This window comes from Schistocerca americana, chromosome 2, assembly GCF_021461395.2.
Source record: "Schistocerca americana isolate TAMUIC-IGC-003095 chromosome 2, iqSchAmer2.1, whole genome shotgun sequence".
NCBI lineage: Eukaryota > Metazoa > Arthropoda > Insecta > Orthoptera > Acrididae > Schistocerca > Schistocerca americana.
This window is the reverse complement of record NC_060120.1, coordinates 243,178,971-243,196,203: the sequence shown is the minus strand read 5'-3', so window position 1 is coordinate 243,196,203 and position 17,233 is coordinate 243,178,971.

The following is a 17,233-nucleotide window of genomic DNA, read 5'->3' as shown; positions in this document are numbered from 1 at the left end:
GGAGACATGGTAGGAAGGAACTAAGCCGATTCCACGAACATCTGAACAGTATAAACTCAAGAATTCAGTTTACAATGGAGGAGGAGGTAGACGGCAAACTACATTTCCTCGATGTGCTTGTGTTTAGAAACGAAAATGGTAGTTTGGGCCACTCAGTGTACCGCAAACCCACGCACACGGACCGTTATTTGCACCGGGATTCGAACCACCACCCACAACAGAAGCGGGGTGTTATCAAGACGTTAGCGGACAGAGCTAGAAATATTTGTGAACCTGAGTTGCTCGACGCTGAGATGGAACATCTCCACAATGCACTAACGAAGAACGGATATTCGTCCGCCGAAATAAAACGTGCGTTGAGGCAGCCACGCAGAAATCATACTGACGTACAGGCTACTGCAAAATCTAAGGTTTTCCTGCCGTTTGTTAAAAATGTAACGGAAAGAATAGGGAGGATCTTGACGAAGCGGAATATTACCGTAATTTACAAGCCCACCAGGAAGATACAGGAATACCTTAGGCCTGCCAAGGACGCTCGCAAACCATTGGAAAAATCTGGAGTGTATAGGATCCCATGCAGCTGTGGTGATGTTTATGTGGGTACCACCAAGAGAACTGTTTCTAAACGTTTGGAAGAGCACAAGGGAAATTGTAGAAGAGGAGAAACGGAACAATCAGCTATTGCGGAGCATGCTTTCCAGCCAGGGAACCACAATATTCGTTTCGAGGAGACGCAAGTACTAGCGGCCACGAGCGGATACTACGAAAGGCTCTACAGGGAGGCAATCGAAATCGCTAAACACCCAAATAATTTCAACCTAAAGGAGGAGGGCGTCAAATTAAACGGTATATGGATGCCGGTGTTAAAGAATACGTGTACCACTCGTCCACTACTGGGCGATGGCAACGGCGATCGACGGCGACGGACAGCGGCCAATTGCACTGACGTTTTCAAAACACGTGACGTCACGCCACGGCGCGGGGGCGCGCGGACACGGAATTTAGCGGCAGTCAGTAGCGAGCCAGTGTGTGTGTTGGACCTTCCATCAAGCTACGGACCCCCTTGAAGATGTCTCCCGCAGTCGGAGACGAAACGTTGGGAATCACCACAGAATTCATCAACCGACCACGGCATAACAGCCCGGATAATTATAATGGACAGACATCCCAATTATCCTGTTTGCTGCTTACATAGTGGCTAAGCATGTTAATGATGGTTCTGTTTACTCTCTCGACGCGACCATTGCCTACTGTGTGTACTGGTGTGGTTCTCAACTGCGTTATTTGCATCAGCTTACATGTTTGTTTAAGTAAATCACTCATAAAATTCGTCCCTTGGCCACTGATAATGCTTAATGGAGATCCAAACTTTAGAATCCATTTCTTCACAAAAACTTTAGCAATGGTCTCAGCACTTTGATCAGGTATTGGTACCATCATAATATATCTGCAGAAATGATCTAATATCGTCAATATGTACTTGTTTCCATCCTTAGTCTTCAGCAGGGGACCGACGACGTCTAACCCAATTCTTTCAAAAGGTTCACTAGTCTCTGGCAGTTCTTGTAATGGTGCCTTAGTTCTTCCCGAATTATTCCGTCTGTTGCAGGAATCACATTGTGAAACAAACTCAAATACGTCAGCCTTACGACTTGGCCACCAATACTTTTTAGCTACTTTGATATTTGTTGCCTTTTTACCGCAGTGTCCTGATAGTAAGGAATCGTGTTGTTCAGTTGGGATTTGCTCTCTCATGCTTCCTGGAATAACTAGGCGATTCCCTTTGTTAGTAACTTTGTACAGCAATCCATCTATTTAACCGTTGATCATTTTTCCATATTTCACATTGTGGATCTTCTTCTTGGGCTGCTTTTAATTCCTCCTCACAGCTCATGGTGACACAAACACGAACATTACGACTCATCGCGTCACCATTCACATGTTGTTTCCCAGGACGATGGATAACTGTGAATTGGTAAGCGTTCAGTTCTAATGCCCATCTTGTTAGTCTCGAACCGGGATCCTTTAAGCTCAACGGCCTTTTAAGTGCAGCATGATCTGTGATTACAGTGAATTCTCTTCCTGTTAAGAAACATCGTTTTGTTTGATACCAAAGACCAGAGCACAAAGTTCCTTTTCAGTCGTAGTGTAGTTACATTCTGCCTTATTTAATTGCCAGGAAGTAAATGATACTGGACGTTCTTGACCATCAAATTTTTGGGACAAAATAGCACCAACTGCAAAATTTGAAGCATCTGTGGAGAGGATGAAGGGCTTACTGAAATCCGGATAGGCCAAAACTGGAGCTGTGGTTAGAGCAGTTTTCAGTTTTTCCATTGCATATTTGCGTTCTGTTGACCAATTGAATGTGGCTCCTTTTTTAAGTAACTGTGTCATTGGCCTTGCGATATCTGCATAATGGGCTATGAAGTGACGATAGAAATTCGATAAACCCAAAAATGATTGTAGTTCTTTGACTGTTTGTGGTTCAGTAAAAGTTTTGACAGCTTCGACTAATTTTGGATCAGGGCGGACAACTTCACTGGTTATAACATGTCCAAGGTACTTCACTTCAATTTGTGCGAAGTGACATTTAGCTATTGATAAAGACAAGTTCGCACTTCTGATATGCTCAAGTACTGCTTGAAGTCTCTCAGTGTGTTGCCTCATGTTTTCACCAAAAATTATCACATCGTCAAGGTATACAAGAGCTTGTGTTGGAGTGAGCCCACGTAAAACAGAATCTATTAGGCGTTGGAAGGTAGCTGGGGCGTTATGTAGTCCAAAGGGCATACGGAGGTATTTGTACACTCCTGTTGCAGTTACAAATGAAGTTTTTGCTTAATGTTCTGGATGCACTGTTAATTGGTGATATCCTCTAGTTAGATCACAGACTGAGAATATGCGACATCTGCCCAAATAGTCCAGGGTTTCTACCAAGTTTGGTAACGGGTAAACGTCTGGTGCGTTGACGGCATTTAAAGCTCGGTAATCAACGCAAAATCGGAACTGTGATTCGCCCAAAACAGATTTCTTCTTTACTAGGACCACTGGTGATGACCATAGTGGATCAGCAGGATCTCTTGGTTTAATAATTCCTGCCTCTAGTTGTCCCTTGACCATATCTTCGACCAATTCTCTTTGACTGAATAGAATTCGGTAAGGCTTCTGCGTGATTTGTGCTGCATTTCCAGTGTGTATGCGATGCTGAACTAAGTGAGTAACAGGTAAATTTGAACGTTCTCTGAAAAGATCTGAATATAAACAGGTGCTAAAATCTTCTGATCATCAGCTGACAAATGTTCAATCTTCTTCCAAATTTTGTTCTTTAATTCGATTTCATTTTCAGCTCCTTGTTTCAATGTTTCAATATCACTACAACAATCTGTTTCCGTGACTGCTACATCTGCTTCTTCGTTTGGAATCGGTATTACATCATCTTTACTTATGCCCAACACTTCAGCAACCTTCGTTCCTCGTGGCAAAACGACATCTGTATTGCTCATCTTCGTTATTGTTATTGGGACTCTCAGCACGTTCGGCCTCACCATTGTAGCTACGCCTATACTTCGGGCAACATAACAATGCATTGTGTCCAATAATTCACAATTTTCCGACCGTTCGGTCAGCAACAGAGCTCCTTTTCTGATCAGTGGCGACTTTACTTAAACATGGATTGTCTTTCCTGTTCCCTGAGGAACTTGCTGTGGCTGAGTAATTTTTACTTCGACTCGGAGGGTTCCAACTGATGCGTTTGTCGGGGAGACATGAAGAATGATTTTCCAGGTTGTAATTGTTACGACCTAGTCTGATCCTTCCTTCTTCGACAAATATCTCTGCCCCGTTATCGGATAAGTAATAAAATCCAAGTACAACATCATAGCGCGTTCCATTATTAGAAACCACTTGCACCGTTGCTGTGTATTAGTCCTGGCCTACGCACAATTCTACAACTTCTCCATAGTTACATAGTTTCCCACCGCTCAGCCCCTGCACATTAAACATTGGCGGTCTCAGCTTGTCCCTTTCGTCTATAGAACACCACATCCTTGAGGTCTGTGCTCCCGTGTCGATCAATAATTTAATATTTTTTTCCGCGATAAACAGCATCTATCACGAAGTCATTATCGAATTGATTTTCAGCTGCACTAACAAGAATCACTGCCTCTGGCAAGGGGCAGACGCTGTGGTGGCACGTATGTCCCTGCACTCCTTTTAAGATCTGCCGAGTTGTCTGCTGCTCACATTTAGTTTCTTTTTGTTGCGACAAATCCCTGCTAAGTGACCCTGTACCCCACAGTTGTGGCAGGTCCTGTTCTCCTCACAGTCCTTGCGCTTGTGACCGGGCCTATTGCATCGGTAACATTCCACATTTTAGTTGAACACGTGACATTCTTCTTTTCGCATGTCATTTGGGCGTCTCAATGCTTCGGCAAAACCAACAGCTGCCTCTACTGCTTCTTGAAATGTTTTACAGCATGCGAGTCTGACTGCTTTGTTTACTTCTTCCCCATACAACCTATGGATGAATGTGTCAAATGCTATCTGATCGGCTTCAAAAAGCTGGATCCAGCTCTCATTTTCGTCCTCTACAAGCTCGTAAGTCTGAGCATGTATGTTTCGGATTCTATCAGCGAATTACTCGATAGAATCGTCACGCCGCATGCGCAAACTATGAAGTTGCTCACTGTAGAATCTGATTGTATTTTTGCGTTTGTACCTCTGAACCACTACCGTTTTAAAATCATTGTAAACTTCTGTTTTCACGCAAATCGTCTCCGCGCTAATGAAATCTTCTGCGGCTCCTTGGATTCTCAATTTAGCAACTGCTGAATCAGTCCACGAACCCAATAGAGCTGCACCTTCGAGTTTCCGACAAAATACTTTCACATCTTCCACTGAACACTGGTACAGATGGCAACAGTGAAAAATTCTTTATTGGAACATTAGTGCCATCATGTGACAAATCAACCGGGGGGCTACGCTCGCTTTTATCTGCTTTTAATTGTTGAATCTCTCTTCGTAGTTCTTCTATAACGGTTTGGAGATCGACCGTGTTACTCGCATTTGCGTCTAACATTTTGAATGCCGTCTATACCGGTCACTCAATACAGAAGAATTTAAAACCCATCACTGCCTTTCGTTTTAAGCCAATCTGAGCAGACTAACCCGAATTCCAGCGCTGGATGTCCCCGTGTTGTCGGACGATGTCCTTGGCTGCTGCTGCTTGCTGTGTTGTCATGAAGATGCTCCGATGTTAAGTTTACACATCGCTGCACTTTTCAGGACTGTAGGTTTTCCGAAAATAATCACACTTCTGACACCACTTTTCTAACGTGGTCTTTTGGACGGCCGAGTAAAATGTTATTGCAACCATTTGCTGTTAGGATGGGATGCATGGGCGGTAGTTCCGGGTAGTGCAGAATGTGGAACACGGAAAAGTTAGTTTTACCATTTATTGATAAAGACGGTGCGACAATGCATTACACGCGTCTGGTAACCCGTCACCACTGTGTCGAGAGACCGAGCGAGGTGGCGCAGTGGTTAAGACACTGGACTCGCATTCGGGAGGAAGACGGTTCTATCCCGCGTCCGGCCATTCTGATTTAGGTTTTCCATGATTTCCCTAAATCGCTCCAGGCAAATGCCGGGATGGTTCCTTTGAAAGGGCACGGCCGACTTCCTTCCCCGTCCTTCCCTAACCCGATGAGACCGATGACCGCGCTCTCTGGCCTCCTTCCCCAAACAACCCAACCAACCCAATATGTCGAGAGCGATACATGTTCGCAACTGGCCGGTCTCAGACTGCTCTTCGTAGCCGGTGGCTGTGTACACGCCACGGCGCGCGACTCAGATTGCATTTCCCGTCAGCATTCCGCGTGATAAGCGCACAACGCGGCGATTCTGGCGCTGTCCGCTACGGTCGTACAATTATGCCGTTACAGAAGCATGTTTTTTTTCGGTGCAGGAGAAAAGTAACGCCTGTGAAAGAAACGATGTGCCTAGTCTGCGGATGGAAATTAGATTTGAAAAACACTTCATAATATTGCAAACATAAACTTTGAGATCAGACAGCATAACCTTTTAAAAATGGTATATGTTAATTGGAGAGGAAGCTACACTGACGGAAAAAAATCCCAATACCAAGAAGAAGTCGTGCGACACAAAGGACAGTTGCTAGGCTTGTTTCTACATCTGAAAGATTATGTCTACTCAAATTTCGCGCCAGTCGCATAAAGGTGGCTCACACACGCAACACGCACAGGTAGTGGCGTACCGCACTTGTAAAGTAATTACATATGTGAACCTCCAGTTTTCAGTGGCGCATCTTAAGACATGCAACTTTTCTCATGCCAAAAAAAGTTCACCTTGATTATACTTCGCTACACCACTTTCCTTCCAACACTGTTCTCTGGTGACTGTATTTCGGAACACGAGTATTCTGTCGCAGTTATTGTGGAGGAACTGCTGCTGGTGTTTTCATTTTATTATCGAAAAAAATCAACACAGTGGTCGTTAGGTACACATTCACAGCTTCTAGAACTACAAAAACAACAATATGTTTTATTTTCTGTGTGTGTGTGCGTGTGTGTGTGTGTGTGTGTGTGTGTGTGTGTGTGTGTGTGTATGTATGAATGCACAGTATTTGCAAACCAATGATGTAGGCCTATCCTATATTCTTGAAAGATCTTTGGATGAATGAATAAATAAACTTAGTATGTTACGAAAAAAGCGAGTCGTATAAACTTGGTAATTTCCGAGACCAAGCATTGCATAAATTGTGGAAATCGCCCAGGAGTGTGATATGGCAGCTGTTAAAGTAAAAATGACTTAGAAATGCTTACATTAACGGATACAATAAGACTCTTGGAAGAATGGCGTGTCTGCATATGATATTTACATGAAAACTGTTGGTTAGTTTGCCCTAGCACGCAACATTTTCGTCTTTGAGTGTTATTTCTTTTGTAAATGTGTTTGTAGCCCCCAATTTATCCCTGCGCAAATTAGTTTTTTGGGTATAACATTGGGCTACATCTTCGTTACATTCAACCCTCATCACAGCTCTAACGCCATAATATGCACTTACATCTGTCCATATGTTTTCAGTTGGCGCCATGTTGAAAGCTGTGCAACTACATAAAATTTCTGGCTGCCTGTGTGAATGGTAGCTCATGGTGCCACTACAGAAAGCCACAAGCTATCGCATCAAATTAGTTGCATGTGTGAACCCGGCTTAAGAGTGGCACTAGTAGTGCCACTACAAGCATGCATGTCAGATTTGCTTTAAATACTCGCTGTAACGATCGTGAGCGTTAGTTACCTTTGAGACTGGACGTGGTGAGCTGATTACAGTCAAGAATGCCTTTAAGGCGAGAAGGAGGCTATTATCAACACCACACTGAGTCTGAACAATGACGTTTAATAGGGTAATAAGAATCTGGATGCTGCTTCTGCGATATTGCAGGTAGACTTAGTAGGAATGTAGCCACTGTACATGCTTCCTGGCAACGGTGATCGCGAGAAGTACAGTCCCAAGGAGAGCGGGCTCCGGACAGCTATGCACCGCATTAGGCGTCTGGCTCTGGCACCTCGTACTTCATCTGCAGCTGCAGTTTGAGGAGCAGTTTGCACCATAGTGAAATGAAGAACTGTTACAACTCATTTACTTCAGTGGCGACTCTGAAACAGACGCAATATAGCGCGCATTCCACTAACAGCACTACAGCGCGCATTCCACTGACAGCAGACCACTGCCATTTGCGACTTCGGTGGTGTCAAGTGAGAGGTCACTGGAGGCACGGTGGAGGTCTGTTGTGTCTTCTGATGAAAGCTGGTTCTGCCTCAACACCATTGACGGCTGTGTGGGGTTAGAATGAGGCCATTCGAGAGCATGCAACCTACCTATCTGTGTGGTAGAAACACTGGACCTACACCTGGAGTTAGGGACTGGTGTGCGATTCCGTACGACAGCAGGAGCACTCTCGTGGTTATTCCAAGCACCCTGACTTCAAATTTTCTTGTCAGTCTCTTGTGCTGCCATTCACGAACAGCATTCAAGGGCGTGTTTTCCAATAGGGTAACGATCGTCTACTTACTGCTGTTGCAACAGGGTGTCAACGAGTTGCGTTGGCCGACTCAATCACCTGATCTGTCTCCAGTGGTGCACATATGGGACATCATAGGTCCGCAACTCCAGCGTCATCCACAATCAGCAGAAGCCGTCCCTGTATTGGCGCCAAGTGCAACAGACTTGCAACTCCTTCGTACAAAGTGGCATCTGGTACCTGTGCAAACAAAGCATCCACATTTGCATCGCTGCATTCCACATTCTGGTGGTTACACCTGTTATTGCTGCAATTTATTACAATGGTTGTTGCCATGTAGGACCATGACAGGAGAGCGCGACCTGGTGACACACTGCATGGTAGTGTTGGTAGTGTGTGAGCCTTTTGTCCGTACTTCATGTCAATGTGCTGTTATGCATTTGTGGAACTCTGGTATGTCATAGTGTTGGATAATAAAGCACATCTTAGGTATAGAGTACAAAAACATCTTTATTAAGCATGACAAGATACATGTATCAGTACAACACTGCACACTATGAAGTCACGCCTCTTTATTAAGCTCGGAAAAATACATGTATCAACACAACGAGTCGAGCTATAAAGTTACTGACCAAATTGCTCAGAGAGAGTCTTCTTTGTCGCTCTTGCTGTTCAGCGATATTGTTGTTTCCACAGAGTGTCCCCCCTCCCACCCCTCTGGTAGAGCAGAGCGCAGTAGCAAGCCAAAGGGTGAGGAGTCGTTACTGCAAATAGTATGTGCATGCCATGAGGCATTAAGTTCATAATCACAAAGATGTGCAGGCGCGCAAATGGCGCAGCCCATGGCAGGAAAGAACAGCGGCTGGTGGGGTAGAGTCAGTAGGCACGTCAGGGCCAGAAAGTGGCGAGGCGAGCTGGCAGCCCAGGGTGGCAAATGTGACGTGTTGATGATGAGACAGCTATCATCATTGAAACGAGCTGAGAGGGCCAAAGTGTCTACGTTTGTGATTAGTTGGAATGTCTCATGAAAGTGGTGTTTGTCAGTGCCACTTGGAGCCTCATAATCTGGGAGTGTCCCTTCGACAGTATTATCAGCATCAGCAGCAGTGAGCTGGATATCTTCAGGGCAGAAACACTGCTCATCCAGGCACACATCAAAGGGGACAGATGTCCAAAGAAGAAGATTGGGAAGCATTAAGCAAGGAGGATATAGAAGGTGAAGGGGTGTCAGTAGCCATGAGTTCATTGTTGAGCGTACAGGCTGGTTTGAGTCCGCTGATAGCAGCCCGAGTAAGGCCGCAAGTACTGTGTCATCATGAAGCATGGCGAATTGGCAGAGCAAAAGCTCCTTGAATGGGAAGATCTGTGGAATAGAGTAAGGGGAGGGGGAGTCAGGACATGTGCTTTCTCACTCAGACAGTGAGGGTTGGCAGAGGAGTTGTCATGGAGAAAGGTTGGCGCAAAACGAAATCGCCCTGGAGTGACAATGTCTCACTATTAATCAGCTCAGCAAGTGAGGCGTCCAGGTCACATTTATGAGCTACACACACACCAAGAAGTACCCAATGGAGGGTGTCACTCCACTCGCCTCCATGACACATTAGGGTTGCCTTAAGGTTATGGTGCCACTTCTCAATTAACCAGTTACTTTGCAGATAATATGCAGCTGTTCAGTAGTGAGTGATGCCGAGTGACCTGCTAAGTTCAAGGAATAAAGAAGAGTCAAACTGTCTTCCATGATCTGTGGTGATGGATCCAAAACGAGCAACCAAAGTAGGCACCAGAGCCTTTGCAACAGTTTCTGCCATAATGTGTCGAAGCGGGGGGGGGGGGGGGGGGGGGGGGGTGTCACCTCCACCTATCATGTCATGTAGATCAGTAGGATAAAATGTTACCTGGCTGAGAGAGGCAGGGAGCCTACAAGGTTAATGTATATATGCTGGAACTGACCATTCGGTATTTCAAAGTGGCCTAGAGATGGTAGGGTGTGTTGTGAGGTTTTGTCTCACTGACTTGCTCGGCATCAGTTGTGTATCGTATATGGTCTCATCTTTGGGAGGGTTATGGATAACACATGTGAGTGTTCAGTGATCAGTGTACATGACAATGGGACATCCTTCAATGACCTCTTGAAAGTAGTGTATAGCTTCATAAACTGCTAAGTGTTCTCTGTCAGAAACAGACTACTTCCTTATGATTGTGTAAGCTGACGGAAAAAGAGATGTAGGGGCTGTTGGGAACCATTTGCTTCCTATTACAGTACAGTGCAGTAACTGACACATTGTCACAGGTATTGCTCGGCAGAAGATGGTTGAGTTGCACAAACTGGTTGCAGTTCGGTGCCCTCGTGGCACGTTGCCGAGGTGGCAGGATCACAGATTCACAGATTCCCTTGACAGAACGTCCAGAAGGTGAATGTGTTCAGTGAGAGAATGAGATGGAAAGCCCCAGAAAATCGGCGCTGGGAACTGGTTTGCTCACATTAGTGGTAATGAACAGAGTGTAGAATGAGAGGTTGAACATATGGGATTGTGAACCATGAACAGTTATGACAGAGTCATTGGCGGCATTCAGCTGAAGCTTTGGTCTGACTGCCATCAATAGGGAAGCTGAAAGCATCTAAGTGCTAACATGAGAACCAGTTGTAACACCTCTGTTTTTCATCCCGACGTGATCTGATCCAATAGCAGCCCAATATTTATTATTAACGTGAACGTGTACCTAATGGGGCTGGTAATGGGAATTGACTGCTATGGAAGTTGTTACTTTCCAGTTCGTCCTGTTCAATACTATAATACTGTATGTCTGGTAATAAGGAACACCAACACAGTTTTACTAATTACGAACTTATATTCTTCTCAAAACACAAAAAGAAGGCAGCCACTGCCTTCGTCATACATATCTAAGGGTAATCTCAGCACAGGCTTTCTTCATTTTCCATTATCGTCACACGCTAATCCATCACTGCATCCAACACTGCAATCCAAGCTTAGGCCGGCGCGGTAGACGCGAAACCAAATATCGGCACTAGTAAGGTCACTGATCACTTTCATAATGATACTTCATCACTTTCCCAGTATTAATTTATTATTTAGGGGTCTAACAACGGCGACGGTGACACCCTTCTCGGTTAAAGACCCTGTATTTCAATAATGGCCTCCACACATACACCATTCCCGCCAATCACTCTGGCGCATCTCGACACTCGCTCTCGCAACAAGTCACAATCGATTGTTCGCCCTGTCGACCTGTGCAGAGTGCAAAGTTATAGTAAGGGCCTACGGACCCCTTACACAGTCTCGATGGGAAATTAGAGTCCGCTGTACTGGTCAAGAATATATAATCTGTCATTTTGAGAAGCATCATCTATTGAGTAGCACGAGATATTCTTGTGATGATCTCGGCGACTTATGTATCTGACATGACCTGGGGCATCTCTCGTGGTCAGTGTGGCATGTTTGGGTGTTGACAGGGCTGTCGGCAGTTATGCACAGCTTTCTCAAAGTGTGTGTGTAACCAACAGTGGCGTAACTGCACATGCTCGGTGTCCAGAGAGTTGGGGGCGGCAGTGGCGGGAGTGCATGTTCTGTCAACACTCGAGGCACTGACCATGCTGCCTGCAGTGATGTAAACTTTGGACAGTGTTGGTGGCGGTCAGAGGTGAGAGGCAGACAGGTCTGTGGTGGTACTCTGTCACATCTGGCACCATTATTATCGGCATTGTTGATTGATCGCCGATGCTGAATAAGTGCAAAAATTGGATCAGCCACGTAAAGCCGGGAATCCAGTGGTTGATGTTCACTTGCTACCATCGCCATTTCAAACTGTGTAGGGAGTTCAACCACCCAAAGCATCCATAAGGCTTCATCAGGCAGCAGATGCAGGTTGATCTTTATGCAGAGACACTGACGAAACTGATATCGGTCCCATCTTGTAAATGTTCATCTTACGAGGGCCGTTCAGAAAGTAACCTCCGGTTGATTTAAAAAAATACACCAAGTTAAATAAAAATATTTTAATATATACATCTTACAACTACATCTTTGCACTATTTTTCTACATAGTCTCCATAGCGATTGAGGCACTTATCGTATCTCTTCACAAGCTTTGAAATTCCTTCTGCATAAAAATCACCCGCTTGTGCCTGGAGCCAGCCTGTGACCGCATCTTTGAGCTCTTCGTCGCCATCAAACCACTGTGACCCGAGCCATTTCTTCAAATGCATGAAGAGGTGATAATCACTTGGCGCCAGGTCTGGGCTGTAAGGTGGATGGTTGATAACGTCCCACTTGAAGGACTCAAGAAGGGAAGTTGTTCTGCGAGCAGAGTGAGGACGGGCGTTAATGTGCAAAAAAACGATACCGTAAGTCAGCATACCACGGCGTTTGTTCTGTATAGCCCGTCGTAACTTTTTTGTTGTTTCACAGTACACGTCTTGATTAATGGTCGTACCACGTTCCATGAATTCAACCAACAACACCCCTTTGGCATCCCAAAACACCGTTGCCATCAGTTTTCTGGCAGAAAAATCTTGCGAGGCTTTTCTTGGTTTGGTAGGCGAATTTGAATGTGCCCACATCTTTGATTGTTCTTTTGTCTCAGGGTTCACGTACTTAATCCAGGTTTCGTCACCGGTCACGATTCTGTTTAACAATGGTTCTCCTTCGTCCTCATAACGTGACAGAAAGTCTAATGCAGAGGCCATTCTTTGAGTTTTGTGGTGGTCGGTAAGAATTTTGGGCACCCATCGTGCACAGAACTTACGGTAACCCAATCTTGCTGTCACTATCTCGTACAAGAGAGTCTTAGGAATCTGTGGAAAACCAGTAGACAACTCCGACATTGAGAAACGTCGATTTTCACGAACTTTTGGATCAACTGTCTGAACGAGTTCGTCAGTCACCAATGATGGTCTACCACTCCTCTCTTCATCATGAACGTTTTCTCGTCCACTTTTAAATAAACGTACCCATTCACGGACAACTCTACTCATAACTCTTGGTCCGTACACGGCACAAAGCTCACGATGAATAGCTGCTGCAGAATATCCTTTGGCTGTAAAAAACCTTATGACAGCACGCACTTCACATTTGGCGGGGTTTTCTATTGCAACACACATTTCAGACTGCCACAAAAACTAAACTAGCGCAGGTACGACGTTCACTCGACCACGGCTTGATGCCGACTGACCTGTTGAGTGCGTGAACGCACAGATGGCGTCGCTACTCCCCCCACAACCCGCACTGTGACCAATCGAAGGTTACTTTCTGAACCGCCCTCGTACATCACAGGATACAGGTGCTCCTTCGGGTTGCATGACAAGTGCCATAGGAGTGTCGATTTCACTGTCAAGTACTTGTCACTGTGCTGGGTATGAGAATGATGTCATTGATGGTGTCTGCTTGGCTGTCCAGGTGGCTGAGTAAAGTGACATATTTTATATTGATGGTGACGATAGCCTTCATGGCGGAGATCCTTTCTGCTATAGCGAACCAAACCTGAGGGTTATCTGTGAGGAGCAGCGGAAGTCTCTGATGCAATGCCACATGTTGATCTCCTGAATGATCTACCGGCAGCAAGGCTGTTTGGCCTGGATGTGTTTATGGCAAATGTGAGAACAGTCGATGTGGTGGCCAGTAATGTAGCTAGTTGAATGAAACATGGGCCAGTTGAGGCATCGCGCAATGCAGTCAGAAGATGATGCAGGAAGAGTGAGCACAAGTCTGGTGGTGTGCAAATGAAAACACGGCGGATCTCATGTGGGGCTGCAGAATTCACACCTCAGGTAGGTTCTAAAGCAAAGACACTAAAAGGATTCGCCACTGTACACCACTGTTGGCAATCACATTCGTTGCCAAAACATCAGTATATGGAGAGTAACTGTCACTTTTCATCACTCATGAAGCACGACGTACACTGATCTTGTTTGCTGTTAGCAAAGAACGTGGAATACAGTCATGATTCGTGAGGTTCATGACACAATGGGTGCAGGAGGACCACAATGAAGTAAAGAATTTGCGCAAATGAACAGAACACTGTAGTCGGAGTCACCAATAGTGGTACTCTGGCTCGTAACAGTGTCGGGTAGTAAGGGTGCAGGGTATGAAAGCCTCTTTATTAAGCACAACACAATATGTATATCAATATATGACCCCACACTGCAAAGTCACAGACAGAACTGCTCAGTCAGAGAGAGACTGCCTTGTCACTCTCACTGGCCAGGAATATTGTTGTTTCCACACATTAAATAATTATAGCCATTTGTAATCGCTGTATTCACTTTAAATTGCTCTGTATAGTCTCAGAAACGAATTGAAAATAGTTTTAATCCCCGAATTCCAGTAATTTTGGAATGCTTCACTTGGTTGGAAGGCAAATACTGAAACTCGTAATCTCCCAAATATCCCCAGTTGTAAACCCTCTGGTCCACTCCAAGTTCACTGCGACGTATCTGAGAAGAAACCAATTCCATACTGGGCCAGACCTTGATGGAAGAAGCGAAATATATAATAAAAAACAAAGCAAAAATTAACCTAATGTCGAGATGGAGGTACATGTCAGTACATGCCAGTCATATCTTGGATTCCTTGAAGAATCGAACTCCCATATGCAAAACAGGTTAAACAGTCTGAATACTTTATAAATGAGTTACTCTGATGTAAGTGAAAAAAACTTTAGAAAAGGTTTGAAATTTGTTGGAGGTTACTATACCCAGATCAGAATAACAAGACGATTGGCAATGAAGCACAGTTTTGTGTGGAAGGGGGCGATGTCGATTTGACAATGCTTGCACAAACATTATGGCTGTAGCAGCAACAGCTGAGTGGTTTCTTACTGGACTACCTACTCACGCCGCCTTTTAAGGTGTGGTATTAAGTTTGCTTAAAAGATCATTATAACCTTGTGGTTTAACAAACGCACTCCCATGTATAAAATGATACTGTGTTGTTATTATTTGTATACTTCAACAAAAGCAACAGGAAGAGCACTGTTTTTACAATAATCAGAATGAATGACGTTCAGTCGTCGTATTGAATAAGTAAGGCATGTTAAGGGGGGATGTAATGGATTTTGGTCAAAAAAATCGATTTTTCAAAAATATTTTTTTCTTGATCTACACAGTTTAATCTATGTTGTGTGTGAATTTACCATGATAGCAGCTTTAGAAATGCCTTTAAATTGTTATACTGATTAACTCTGCACTGGCGGCAAATCCCACCTTTTCCGACGTTTGGGAAACTGCTTGCTTCAGCGGAATTTTTGTCAGTGTGAAGGCTCTTTACTTTCGGTATCTTTGGCTGACATCTATATCTCTGACTGACATCTATATCTTTGCCTAAAAACTTCCTTGCATGTGATTTATTTACGTTTGGACAATACTAACACATATTAGTAGGTGGAAGGTTGAATTTGCAAACCTTTATGTGAAATTCAAAATTTATGCTTAATGGGTGGTGAAAAAACTGTGTTTAGGGAAAGGTTTCATGGAAATCGGTTTGCCAACTAAAAAGAGGAAGCAGCTTGAAATGAAGAATATAAGCTCTCAGCTTCAGCATCAAAACTTGGGACAGGAGAATTGGACAGTGCGTGAATTATGTTGATATGGATTCAGCTGGATTTAAACTTATTTCCAGGCTATAAAGTTTTTATGTTCATGTGTTAGCTGTAAGAATACGGAATGCATTATTGTTGTTGATGAAAGAAGAATGGGAATAGCTTGTGAATTTAAATTAATTTATAATTCGTGTGGCTATGAATTTTCATTTTCCTCCTCCAAAAAAACTGACATTGGTACCTATGAAAGCAATTTTAGGTTAGCATATGCTCTGAGATGCCTTGGACAGTGCAGGGAAGGAAGTAATTCACTGTGTGGTTTTCTGAACATGCCTCCACCTTGTGCAAGGTTTGAAAATATAAATAAAGAAATGTCTGATGCTTTATGCAATACTGCCAACGTTCCTATGAAGAAAGCAGTGGAGGAATTGATGGAAATAAACCAAAAAGTAATAGATCCTGAAGTAGATATTCATGACAGTGAATCTCCTACAAATGTTATTGATCCGTGTGTGTGTGTGTAGATAGGGCCTGGATGAAAAGGGGTCACATATCTCTGTATGGGTTGCATTTCTTATTGTTATCGACTCAGGTTAAGTTTTGGATGTAGAAATTATATCTAAATACTGCCGCCAGTGTGCAACAAGGAAAATGTCCACCAATGAAGACAGTGAGAAACTGTGGCAAGAAAAGCATTCTCTGAAAATATAGTGGCTCAAGTGAGGGCATGGAGGCTGCTGCAGTTGTGAGGATGTACTCCAGATCTGAGGACCAGTATGGTGTTAAATATACTAAATCCTTGGTGATGGGGATTCCTCTTCGTTCAAAGCTGTAACAGATAAAAGTCCGTACAATACAACAATAGAAAAGTCGGAATGTGTTGGCCACATCCAAAAGAGGCTTGGTGATAGGCTTCGTTGCTTGCTGAAAGAGAAGAAAGGTGAAGTACTTGAGGATGGAAAACGACTAGTAGGAAAAGGCAGGCTTACTCTTAAAGAAATTGATTCTCTTCAGTTATTTTATGGGAGAGCTATCAGGAAAAAGATGCATAATTTAGAGGCAATAAGGCGTGCTGTGTGGGCAAATTTTTTCCACAAACTTTCTACTGACCAAACACCAATGCACAATCTGTGTCCAAAAGACGATTGGTGTAAGTTCAACAACAGAAATGAGATGTATTCGCATAAACACTGATTACCAGAACCTCTTATGAATGCAATGAAGCCCACTGAATGCAATGAAGCCCACTGAATGCAATGAAGCCCACATTCATGTTCCTTGCGTACCCTGATTTACTGAGGAAGTGTCTTCACAGAAGAGCACAAAATACAAATGAAAGCCTCAATAATTTAATCTGGATTAGATGCTCAAAAAGGACATTCTGTGGACTTGAAATATTGTACTCAAAATGGGTGTCTATGGTGCAGTTTTATGTTACAATAACGGAAATATTGGCAGAATTGAAGTGCTGAACTGACCTGGTATAGATCCTGGTGTGTTTACAACAAAGGCATTTTACAGTATCGACGAGAGTATGGTCAAGAAAGCTAATACAGGCCAGGCAGATTCGAAGAGACGCCTTGAGCATGAGGAATATCAGTATGGAAGATTTTAAAATTGACGTAAGCTTATTA